Consider the following 12,162-nt stretch of genomic DNA (forward strand, 5'->3'; position numbering starts at 1 on the left):
TCAAAAATCAGTGGTTGCTGAGTGGGAAAGGACAAAGCTAGTAGGGAGAGAGATGCTATTTTTAAGTTTCCAAAAATACTAAAGCAGATCATTAAAATCCTTGGGAATATGCCTCTAGCAAGCAAAATCTGGAGTTGCCTTAATCCTTAAGGTTGACCCAGAATTAATATTCTTTTAAAAAACCCAAAACTAAAACCCACCCAAGCAACCTGTCCATAATATCTCCATTTTTTGTTAGTAGAGACCGCATTTATGTTAGCATTAAATCCAGCCTTCTTTAAAAGATGGGAAAAAATAAAGATCCAAGTTAATGATCTGATTAAACTGGGAAATTTTCCATTTTGGCAGTGTTCTGTTAAATAACACTCGGCTACAATGGTAGGCCTTAGCACATCTGGTCTGAAAAACACAGGAAGAGGAAATACATTGTTTATCAGACTAAATATAGTTGGATTGGATGTCTTCTTTCAGTAAAATGGTCAGAGATGGTGGCTGATGTATACTGGGCCAGATTTTCAGTTGCTGTAAATATTTCAGTTCCATGTATTCCAGTAGTTATAATAGTATTTACAGCCCATTGAGGATCATCATCTCTTTGCAGAGTATAAAATTTAAATTAAACCATGTGCTGTGGATCAGCTAATGAGAGATGCAGAGTGTCCACATTTCCTTTGGGCTACGTGCACATTGTAAGCCTTTCAGTTGTGCCAAGGATGAGAAAAATCTGGGTGAGTTCAGCCTAAAGAAAGCAATTGAATGCATTCATTATTGCTCATAATCTGTCTGTTATTTCTGTTTGAACAAACAGAGTCCATCAGTTACCAGTTTATTTCATGTTTACAGCGTGTGTATATTTGCACTGTGTACTGGGAGAGAGGGAAGCTCCTTCCTGAGGTCTCCTGCGTCGGGAGAGAAGCATTGGAAAGAGCTATCATCGTGCTGGTCTCTGTCTGTGAATTGTGGTTGTGGCTGGTGGGAACTCAAAGCTACTGGTAACAGTAGTTTAGCTCAGATTCATCTCGGCCAACCTTAGGCTGCTGTGCTCCTTGCCTAGGTGCCCAAGGCACACTGTATAGTCACTTGAGGGGAAAGAAATTGCCTGGTGGGTGGAGAGGATACGGCACCTTCTCATTCTACCGGTTACATTCAGGAAACTTCCTCAACTTAGGCACATCAGCAAGTGTCTTTATGAAGAACCTGAGTATTGCAGTGCTCAGCAGCAGCACGCGCTTGCAGCCTGGCTCCCTCCTGTAGCTTATGCACACCTGCAGGATGTTTTGGAAGCCACTTGGACTGAGCTATGTTGACAGTGGGAAGCGAAGGGGCAAGAAAGTATGTCTACCCTGGGGTGAGTGTCCAATGTGGGGTTTTAAGGATTTCCCTGCTCGGTGAAGAACTGTGTGTAGATGAGCCTGTGATATGTTTTCTGTATTTGTGTGGAGCTTCACCTCTTAGGTTTGAGCCAGTTATGAACCAGGCTCCAGTGACTGTCATTGACAGTGAGATGAAGAAACTGATCTTGCTCAGACCTTGCTTCTGGTTTGTTCTCAGTCTTCGTTGGGAGCACTGTTTCAGAACTCAGCTGTGAGCACCAGTTCCTTTAGAGCTAAGGTTGAGCTTTCCTCTCTGTCTGCTGTTTCTGCCAGGAGTACCTGATCTGATAACACCAGTTACTTGCTGTATCTAGAATTCAGCTAAAGGGAGAATAAAGATAATCCTGTGTCAGAATGGAAAGAAAGAAAGGGTTAAAAGAAAGCAAGCAGTGTCACAACTAGGTGAGGCATCCACCATCACTGTATCATGCTGCTTCATGGCATGTTTTGCTCTTGCTTCTGAGTACAATGAAGGAGCACAGTTCCATCTTAAACAGTGCTGTCCTCCCAGTATCAACCTCTCACTGACCCCATGGTTAGTGTTTGTTGTAAAAAGAGCTAGTCCTCCCTGGAGGTTTGAATGAACTAACAGAGTGCTGGCTTGTAAGAAGTGGAAAGAAGGGAAGATGCAGAAACTTGAAGGCTCTTAACTTTTGCTTGCCCTGCACAATTCAGTTACCTAGAATTTGATAAGCAAAGCAAATTTTACTCTTATTCTGACAGAACAAGTAAAGTTTTGCAATCACTCATTTTTAGCACATAGAAATCTCTGTCTTGTTTTCAAAGCAAAGGAAAGATACCTAGTATCTCATGATTAGAATTTAGTGGATTATCTCTAATACAGTATAGTAAATGAGGCCATTCCCTTTTTTAACCTTGTCCAGTACCATTTTAAAACCTGTTTTTTTTCATGCCATTATATGCAGTATGGTGTCTGGCAGTAACTTTGATTATTGGGAAGGAAACTTGCAATGTCCTCACATGACATGAAATAATTTTTCTAATGCATGATTTGCTGACTTTGGGCAAAAGCCTATTTTCTTCCTGCTCGCCAAGGAACTGTTGAGGCAGGCAAATGCACTCCCTTCTCCTCTACAGAGCAGAGAAAGCATTTCTGGAGCCCGTACAAAGTGATTCATGGCCTTATGCAGTCCCCGTAGGCCAGAAAGCCCAAAGATGCAGACACTTTTCCTCCTCCGTTTTCCTCTGAAATGAGAGCACAGCAGTAACTCTGACAACTAGTCTGTGGCTGCTGAGTAACCAAGCTGTAATTTAAGGTGGGGAGCATTTTCCCTTTTGCACTTAATGGAGTACTGTGTATCCAGGCTGGATTTCAGTATTTGCTTCTGTAAATATAACAGTATCGATTTGCATCCTCCACCTGAATCCCATATCTGTCTATATTCATATCTCCCAAGGAGAGAAGATAATCTTTAAGCTTCTGTAATATTAAATATCCTTGCCCTAACCTGAATGCACAAAAATAGAGTGCAGTGACATATAGGTACTTTCTTTGATTTAATTTATTTTTTCTTGGAAAATAATTTTGCCTACATTCAGTAGTAATGAAAAGATGGTGTCTGTGATTAGAGAGCAGTGAATCTGTTGAGAGTTGTTCATGATGCTCATGTAAACTAGATATGGGAAGGGCTAATAGAGGGCTTGGTTCCCTGCACTGAACAGTGCTGGATTACACCTATACTCTCCATCAAACTTGAAATGTAGATTTAGCAAGTAGCATGACACAAACTTACCAGGTCAAGTTACTTGAGGTTTGGTGATGTGTTAAAATTCTGTAGGAAAAGATTTTTAAATGAAAGTTGTAGCAAGGTGAAAAATCCCCTCAATAGCTACTTATACACACTCAATAGCTCAAATTTTTATATTGTTTTCCCACCTTTAAAAAGGGAGATTTTGAAGCACAGGCAGGTAACATCCAGTATTTTCAAGTTTAATGGTTGGAGCTCTTGGGAGTTTTTCTCCTTCTGTGGTGAACAGCATCTGTACTTTTTCAGTGGATAGTCATTGCAAAACTGACTTACATGACATTGTAAAATGTAGAGTGATAACTGAGGATCCTGTAGCACTTTTCATGAATTAAGGTGGGATTCTTCTGCATTTGAACAAGACACTGCAGCTAGTCAGTATACCTAACAAATGCAAGCCTGTTTATCCTACATGCTTGGAGTTGGTCAGATGAACTGCACCCTGAACTTCATTGACTCTTAACATGTGGCTTGTGGGCAGACACGGACACTACAGACATCTGAAATTAGGTGAGGTGGATCTTCACCTGGGAGTGTGCTGGCTGGATTGCAGCACTTGTCTTTGTGTTGTAGTTAGCAATGGTACTTACCTCTGCTTCTGACTTGATGCTTGTTGGGAAGTGTGAGGCCTTTTTTTTTTTCTTTCTTTTTTTTTTCTAGAGCAGGTAGCACTACAGTGGTGAATAAAGTAACTGATCTTTGGTTATAATACTGTGGCCTAAAAATGATTTGGGGTTTCTCAAGTATTTTAGAGATAAGGTTACTATATGAACATAGGAACTATATGGACCATGCATAACTTAGAATGTGTTAAGACTCATAATATTTGTGTCCCAGCTGATGAAAGTATTTCCTTATGCTTATCCAATACTAGATACCTATCATGAAACTTTCCCTAAAGAACCTGCTAGAATGACAGAAGATTCAAGTCTTCATCTGTGATATGAAATGGTCAACTGCAAGAGCTCCGTTATGATGTCAAAATGTTCCCCCCACCTCCAGTTCCAACTTACAAAAGTGTTTCCTATTTTGCATAGTTGGCTATCTGCATGTATGCTTACAGTCTGTATACAGAAATGCACTAAAATGAGTTGCCCTACCTGGGAAGGCTTTATATTGTATAGAAAATGTGGCACTAGGTACTGCTCTTCATGTGCACAGGAGAGTTAACATGTGTCGATCTCGTTTACAGAAATGATGGCGCTTTGCAATTTTCTATAATATATTGCAATATATTTAAATGTCCTGTTTGACATGTGAAATGAAATTAAGTTAATGCGTTGTTATGTATTTGAAGTATGAGGAAGACGATTCACTAACGACCAGCAAGGTTTTTAGAAGGTGTCCAGTATGTAGCCCTCTGTCTGATCTGTCTGGTGTATGTGATGTTAAAGGAAGCAACAATACTGTCACTGTTTAGAATGAAGAGTTTCTTTTGAATGATGCAATAGCTTACAGTGTCTTTCCTTTGTAGCTGCCCAGTGTGGTGAAGGGGAAGCAATTCTTGAAAAAGTTCAAGATAACTGGTTAACTGTGAATGGGCCTAATCTTTCGTGAAACCAAGAAAATTTTTGGACACACACAGGACTTGAATACTCAAAAGGATTGGAACTTAGTGTTGTGCCAAAGTTAAACTACTGCAGTTGGCAGAAGTTCTGCACTGTAAATAGAAGACTGATTAAAAGCTTGTAAAAAAAAAAAAAAAAATCAAATTTTAATACAGTACATTTTTATTCTGATACATGATGGAAACATTCTGTTTTAGACCTTTTTTGAAGAGGCTTCAGTGACCACTAGATTTTTGTCCTCTTATATTTTGTTTGGCCTAATACTATATGTTCTAGTAAGATGGGCTTTATTGCCTGTGTTCTTTGATATGTGATTAAGCTTATAGCTTTGAGTGACCAAACATTTTACAGAGTAAAAGTTCTTAGAAACAGTATAACATAACTGATATTTCTGTGTCTTATTTATCAGGCTCTGCACAAACTTGGAAAGTTGTGCTGGACTTGTACAACTCATATATGGGAACGCAGCATACTTCTGGATATTACAAACCTAAGCCTTTGTGGCAGTATGGATCTTGTCTTTGGATTTATTTTTGTTATTTTCTTGAGGCAAAGAGACAAATGGATGCTGCTGTAAAATATTTGTAATATTTGCCATTATTGCTTTCTGTAGCAATTACTGCTTTTGCTTCAACAGATAAAGAAAATAAATCGGAGATAGAAAATTCCTGGTAGAAGAAAGGATCATGTGGGGACTTCTGAAAATAAACTTTGTACCAAAAATTTGAAAAAAAGAAATAATGGAATAAATGTCTCTTTACTGAGTGCGTGTGGTTTTAAGAGTTGATGTGGAAACCAGGAACCATGTTTGTATGAAAATGTCACAAACCAGATCTTCTCAAATGTCTTTTTTTCCTGTTTCACAAAACTGAATTTCACTGATTCCTCAGATGCATTGAATTTGGAGAATTGGCTTGGCTGAACAGCCAGCGTGAGGTCAGCTTCATGTGCGACTCAGTGCAGCTGCTTGTTGCTGAACTGTTCTGCTGTGTCAGCAGGCCAGGGACTTTCACGTGATTTTTCTCATTAAGGCAGATGCTCTTTATTGCATTTAAAATATTTGGGGGAGGGAAGAGTAGAGGCGAGTAGGAACCACTTCCCTGCTGAAGTCCCTGTCAGTTGGACATCATGCTTCATGGCTGCTTTTAACATTAACATGTGCCTTTTCCTCAGAGAAGGGTCTGAGAGGAGCACTTTCTGCACCTCTCCGGTGAGCCTGACTTGCTGTCATCCACAGAAGCTCCCCACCAGTGGCAGTGCCGCCGTCTTGCATCAACATGACTCATCACGCCGGTCTACTCAACTGCTGGGCTCCAGCTGGAGGGCTCAAGACCCAGTCTTCCCTGCAGGACCCGGCATTGTGCCTGCAGACCTATCCCCGCCTGAGAAAAAGATATTTAAGGAGATACAATCACTCCTGTGCTGTAGTTTATGTCAGTCCTGAAAAATTACATCCCTAGCTGAAGTAGCGACCTGTGTGCAGGCCTGGAGATGAGTGCTAGTAGCCAGCAGAGCTTGGTGTTTGGCCAAATGGTTTTACTCGATTTGGGGGGGCAAAAAAAAGGGGGGGGGGGGGGGCGGCGGGAGGGAGAAAGAATGCTTATTCAAGAATCCGTCAGCTAATGAGGGAGTTATGAAAAGCCCTGGATTATGCACACAGTCACCTTTTTTTAAACAGTTACCTTTTTTGTTTACAGTGTTATCAGCAATTCCAAAATGCTGCAATTCAGTCGATATTTTCACAAGAGACCAGCTGGCTTTGTGGGTTGTTTCCCCTCTCCCAGCCTCCTCTTCCCAGCCCCTTCCATCTTCCATTTGTTTTCATAACAATACTGTCAACTACTATTTTTAAGAATTTAAAATACCAAGCTACTTTGTGCTCTGCCTTATTTTTCTTTTTATGCTAGAAAGTCCCCTCTAGAATGATGTTAAACTGCTCCCTGTGGTCTTGATGTTGCTTTGAAATGCTGCTGGTGGTGGTCTTCAGTCTGTTGGATGGTGGTTTCTAACATCTTTGGTTGTTAAATGACTTGCTGCACTTCATATACTGCAAAATGAAACCTTTGAATATTATGTTTCTACTGCTGTAATGTTGAATTATTAGCATTGTGACTAATTCCTCTCCCATGTGTGTTTCTTTACAGGCTCAGTGCTGAGCTGATATTCATTACCTTAAAATACTTATTTGGTAGAAGGAAGAAAAGATAGAAAAGGAACGAAAGTGTGTGTCACACCTAGTTGATTTGTGTCTTTGGGTGAAAATAAAGGTCAGTGTTGGCAGTAATTCTCCTCTTAGTGATTTTCAGTTTTCCTAAATGAAAGCCAAATAGAAAAAAACGTAATTGCAGTGAAGCCTGTCTTAAGTGACTAACGTGGAAGAGGTCCCACAAAATAGACTCTAATAATGACATGTTCTGAACTGAAGGACATGGTACAAATAATATTGCAATAGTAACTGCTCTCAATCTTGCAGTTTCTTTCCAGCAGCTGGCCAGAGCCCCCAAGGTGAAGTCCAGCTGCAAGGATTTCTGTGCAAGCATCGCACCCAGCACCCACAGAGTGCAGAAGCAGAGGCCCACAGAAGCCCAGTGATGGAAGTGGCTCATTTTTCTTAGTGACAGTACAAAGTTAAAAACTGCATCACAGATGTGTGTTTTGTGGTGTTCTTTGCTCTAAATTCATTTCACTTGCAATGATTTGGGGAAGGGAGCAATTGTGGGCAAAGTCCATTTTTGATTTCTACATTTTGTTTGCATTTGCTCATTGGGTAGTTCTTTCCCTGTGCTTTGCCTCGCGCTTTCTGTGGGACTGATACTTGTACAAGGCAAATATGAAGCCATAGAAGCTAAATTTAATAGCTGTTTCCACTGGTCCTTTCCAACAGTGCAAAAGCTGCATGGGAAATGAGGCACCGGAGAATCAACAAACAGTTTGGTTGTTTCCCTTGTGGAGGCAGCCTCCCCTGCCAGCCTCCATATGGAAAAGGAAAGCAGGAATGGAAAAGCCCAGGAGTTGTGCAGGTCACTCAAGGGCAGTCGTGAAGCCCTGTGTATATTTCTTCAGTGTAGCAATTTTTTTTCTAACTCTAGATTTGTTTCTCATTGTTCCTGCAAGACAGCAGTATTGTAGTAAGTCAGCTCAGTGTAATGCATGTTATTACAACAGAGGTTTACAGCAGCCAAGGCTGCTTAAGTGGTGTCCTATAGGAGTTGCCACCTGTGTTACTTAGCCCTGCCCAGTCCTGAAAACCACAGTAGTAAAGTTTTAACCTAGAGAGGTAACAAATCCACTATAGTTTCCACACCCTCGTTTCATCATGAGTAGCAATTAAGCAACAATCGTAACTGTGGCCATGGGAAGTTAATGAGTTTTCAGAAAAACTGATAAAACTGAAAAAAGGGCATAGAAGAAGGCATACAAACTTCACTGTGCCTAACAGTGAGTCTGTTGGGGGTTTTTACAGTTAGAATAGTAGATTGGAGATACCACACTTTGCCATGACTTCTGCATCCAGCTTCTATCTTCAGACCATCAAGGTACAACCTTGGTGCTTGTACTACATGGCTGAGTGAAGAGGTTCTGACACATGATTCACATCAGTACTGGAAATGTGCAGGCTTGTGCAGGAAGATCATTGCTTTAGGATTCCCCCTGGCATCTGATCACTTTCTTCCTGACTCTCCAGAAAGCTTTTTTCCTATTCTGTTTTCAGCAGCATTCTGGTCAAACTCGAGGGTGTACTCATTTTGTTCATCATCTGTCTTGCTAGAAGAAAATAGTTGCAAAACCCATTAATAGCTGAACACATCTGTGTGTAGTGCACCCTCTTGGCCATAACAACTTTACTGGGTTTTGTGAGGCCCGAGGGGGAAGGATTATGGCCTAGTTAATATGGCTTGCTAGGGTTTTGAAAGGTTGCACTGTTTTAAGGTAGAGCAGGCAAATGAACCATCTTTTGGGGGTTATGTCTTCTCCTGACTGTCCTAAGGACCCCTAGTTGGCTTCTGCTAATAACAAACAATTCTTGCTCTTTGATTTCCATGAAGCATGACCCTTCACCTCCCCACTTATTTTCGTTGCATCTTACTAGAACTGTGGGGTGACTTGATAATTTCTAAAGAAACCAGATTCCATGGTTCTGCTCTTCTGGAGAGATGAGAATGCAGAAGGACATTCCCTGCCTGCTAAACTCAGTGCCTGTTTGAAGCAGTGCTGCCTGGCTTCACCTCCCTGGTCACCTCTTCCTGCCCGGTTTCTTGCCTGATGCCCTTCTGCTCAGCCCCTGGCCTCTGTGCTCACATGTTAATACTGCCCTAGTTTCAATGTACTCTTCTCTTTCCACAGTGTGTGAGGGTGCCAGAGCACTTTTCCCCTTCAAGAGTAAGGACTCATTTTAGTTCCTGTATTTGCCTTTGCTCAGTCCTGTTTTACCTTCCTCAAGGACGGATCTAGATTAGCAAATGTAGCTTCTTGCTCACTTTTGGCTGAACTGGTTTCTCAGCTAGCTTGAGATGGATGTTCATTCTGATCTACCAGCACTTTCTTTAAAGATGTACTGAGTTTGAGACAAGTATTATTTTTCTGAAATTCGGGTCAGTAGCTTTGGCTCAGGGGGTCAGTCCTCTGTCACCCTCAGTATGACCACTTACTGTTCTAGGAGGATTGCTCTTGAGCTCTGCAGTTGCATCTCATACCATCATAGTAAGATATGCTAGAGCTCATCTGAGCTCATCAGAACTTTAACTGCAGTTTTGTTTGCAGTTTGTAGTAGTGGTAACCTCTAGCCATGAAATGTTATTTGTATTACCCTCCCGAGTTAGTCATGGACAGTATCTCCTTATGTGTGACCCTATGCTAAGAGGATGAAAGGTGGTCTCTGCTGTAAAGAGCTTGCAATCTAAATAAAAAGCAAGAGACAAGGACACAGTGAGACAATGTCAGCAAATAAAGAGCTGCTCCCCTCTTTTCATGTTTAGGGAAAAGCCTATGACTGTCAAGAAAACTAATCTTCCCTCAAGGTATGAATATTTCACAGTGTCTGGCAGAATCCACTTAAGATTCAGGAGCCGCCCATCCTTTGAGGAATGTTCCCTGTGGGCCTTACTGCCCTCTTCACTGCAGGCAGCTCTCTTGCTTTGAGGAGGGAACTAGTCTCTCTTTTGCTTTCTTCCAAGAGCAGCTACTTTCCAGCATATTTTAATAAAGCTCTAAACCATGTGAGAGCTGCATGGTCGATGTGTGTGGGTAGTGCCTACCAAGATAGGGCCTTAGTTGCTGACCGAGGTTTCTTGTTTCTACTGTGTGCTTGATGGTCTCTGAAAACTTTGTGGTGCACATTCTCCTGGCACAAGAGTGGCTGGACTGTGGTGAGGACCCATGGAGGCTATCACAATACAAATAACATCAGTAATTAAAGAAGCACTGGGGGAGAATTCTTCTGAATTAATTTTGCCTCAGGGTAGACTGGGAAACAAGGAGAAGAAGGGCTGTCGGGATCTAGACAAGCTTCATCTGCCATGCTGTATTTTCTTTTTTTGGCCAAAAGACTCAGGCAATAGAGCAGTGTGACAAATTCCTGCCTATCGCTTGAGTTGTCTTCACCGCCCAGGCTGTGGGCTCTGGGCTCACCCTGACTGCAAGATGAAGCATGCTAGCCTGCCCCCAGTTCACCGAGGTTGAAGCTGGGTCACAGCACCTCACCACCAACATAATGAAGCATGCTCGTGTAAACAGCTACAATAGCTTTGCTGATGCACAGGAACTTGTTCATCAACCACAACTTACTGGAGCCCATTTGTTCTCTTGGTCTGATGTTCATGTGCAGAGCTGGTGGTTTAGGCTGATGGTGGAGTAATACCTTGGCTGCCTTTAGGAAGAGATTCATCTATGGCTTCTTTTATCCCTGAAGATGCCTACACAGCGCAGCTGCAGCCATGCAGGCTCTTGTAGGGCTCCTGTATCTCTGAGCCCCCTCAAAGCTGCCTCTTCCAGAGATGTTTTCTCCTGTGTGAAGCCAGGGCTAACAGCACCGTGGCAAATCATGCCGTGCAGACTCAGGCAAACAGCTTTACTTAAGTACAGTGGGAATTTGTATTCTGGCAGCTACATTGATGACTCGGGTCTTAGGGGAGAAATTGAGCAAATCTCCAGTGCTGACAAGGCACAGGAATTTCCTAAAGTTGCATTTTTTTATTTCTGTAACTAATACATGAGGAACCTTTTAAATGTCTGAGGGGAGAAAGGGGGAGAGCCAGGCAAGGGAGGAAGGAGGAAGAGAAGCAATTTTATGCCCGTGATTTATGACTGAAACCATGCAGTCAGCTGCTAGGCCCCCTGTGTGGTGCTCAGGAATCACTGCTCTCCTATCGCTGATTTTCCAGACAAAGGCATTCTCTGCATTGCAACACAGAGCCTCTGCAGACCACGTTGGTATCCTCAGAGGCCACTACGGCTGAAACCCCCAGCCCTGGAGGACTCCGCAATCCAAGCTGGCAGCCAACCGGCTTCTCTGGGATTTGCCCCTGGGAGTGCCTTGCTTTTTGTGTTTTACTTTGAGCTGGGGCCACATTTCACTTTGATTACTCATGTTTCTTTTTTGGTTTTTCTTCTTTTTGATTTGTTCTTAATCGTCTCGCTGGATTTTCGTGCTTTGCTCATTAGACTGGTGTGTTGCAGCATGACTGGCAGTCCTGGAGGAGTGGGAAGGGAATGTGTGTGTCCAGTGTCCATCAGACATGCAGACACTGTAACTGTTTAGACACTAATGCTGACTGCTGCAGGCTGACTCCAGTGTGCTCTGCCTGTCCTGCAACAGCTCATCACACAGGTCTGTGGGCAGGAGGAAGCTAAATGATTTTGGTGTGCTCATAGAAGCAGCTCTGACCATACTTGACTACCTTGCTGCTTGTAATAGTCTGAAGCATGCCAAGCAAACTCCTGATTCCCTCCTGACTTACTTGCTAAGCCATTTCCTATGTTCAGGAAGACTTGTTTGCCAAACGGCAAGTTTAAAAGCAAAAGAAACCTCAATCCCCTTTTATTTTTTTGATCAAATCTACCTGCCAAAGTTGAGTTTCTACCCAGGGATTTATGCCAGCTGGTGCTACATCCAGTCAAATATGCTGGTATGGAAAGATATTTTGGGCATGTATCCACTTAGAACAACAAAAAAACACACCCAGAACCTGTACTTTACATGTCTACTTAGAAAGGAAACCTTTAAAATTATGCATACAAGCAGTGCTTTGGCCTCAAAAGCTGTTCTGGTATAGCCAGGTTCATTAGTCCATTTTGCAGGTTAAGGAAGTACAGGGATGACTTTTCAGCTCACCCTCTCCAAACCTGCATGGTGATTAGATGGGACAAAATGCACCTTGCTGGATGGATGGACTGGCAAGGTGGAAACAGCATTGCAGCACACTTAAAACACAGCACACTCTGTGCATGGTAGTATTG

At 42.3% G+C, this 12,162-nt stretch overlaps 1 protein-coding gene across 7 annotated transcripts in view; it reads left to right on the top strand.

The window, feature by feature from the left end:
• ZHX1 (zinc fingers and homeoboxes 1) overlaps positions 1 to 5,471 on the top strand; it is a 28,140-nt gene extending 22,669 nt beyond the window's left edge. For 5 of the 7 annotated variants that reach the window (XM_074898474.1, XM_074898477.1, XM_074898478.1 and 2 more), the window contains one exon: positions 4,014 to 5,471. The gene's annotated coding sequence lies outside the window, so the exon portion shown is untranslated. The remainder of the gene's footprint in view (positions 1 to 4,013) is intronic. The other 2 variants (XM_074898481.1, XM_074898480.1) reach the window with 2 other exon arrangements.
• The last annotated feature ends 6,691 nt before the right edge of the window (positions 5,472 to 12,162 follow it).

Source organism: Athene noctua, chromosome 2 (assembly GCF_965140245.1).
Source record: "Athene noctua chromosome 2, bAthNoc1.hap1.1, whole genome shotgun sequence".
Taxonomy (NCBI): domain Eukaryota; kingdom Metazoa; phylum Chordata; class Aves; order Strigiformes; family Strigidae; genus Athene; species Athene noctua.